The sequence below is a fragment of the Monopterus albus genome, unplaced genomic scaffold (genome assembly GCF_001952655.1).
Source record: "Monopterus albus unplaced genomic scaffold, M_albus_1.0 scaffold94.1, whole genome shotgun sequence".
In the NCBI taxonomy this organism is placed as follows: Eukaryota; Metazoa; Chordata; class Actinopteri; order Synbranchiformes; family Synbranchidae; genus Monopterus; species Monopterus albus.
The window spans coordinates 2957811-2958157 of NW_018127974.1; positions in this window are offsets into that span (position 1 = coordinate 2957811).

Consider the following 347-nt stretch of genomic DNA (forward strand, 5'->3'; position numbering starts at 1 on the left):
TGGCATAGAAGATAACTACAGCAATTAGGTTAAATAAATAAAAATTTAAAGTGCAAAGCTTTGTGGTTTCTCTTTTAATATATTTAGAAAACAAAAGTACTTTGAGATATTCATACCTTATGAGTTATACTCATATCTTCTGCCTCCAGTTTACCTGTAAAACAAACAAAGATAGGCCTAGTTTTGTTCTCCAGTCTACATATAAACAATCTGTATGATTCAGAATTTAAGATATTCCTAACTTTGGAGTGATACTGCCATCTTTTGCCTCCAGTTTACCTGTAAAACAAACAAAGATAGGCCTAGTTTTGTTCTCCAGTCTACATATAAACAATCTGTATGATTCA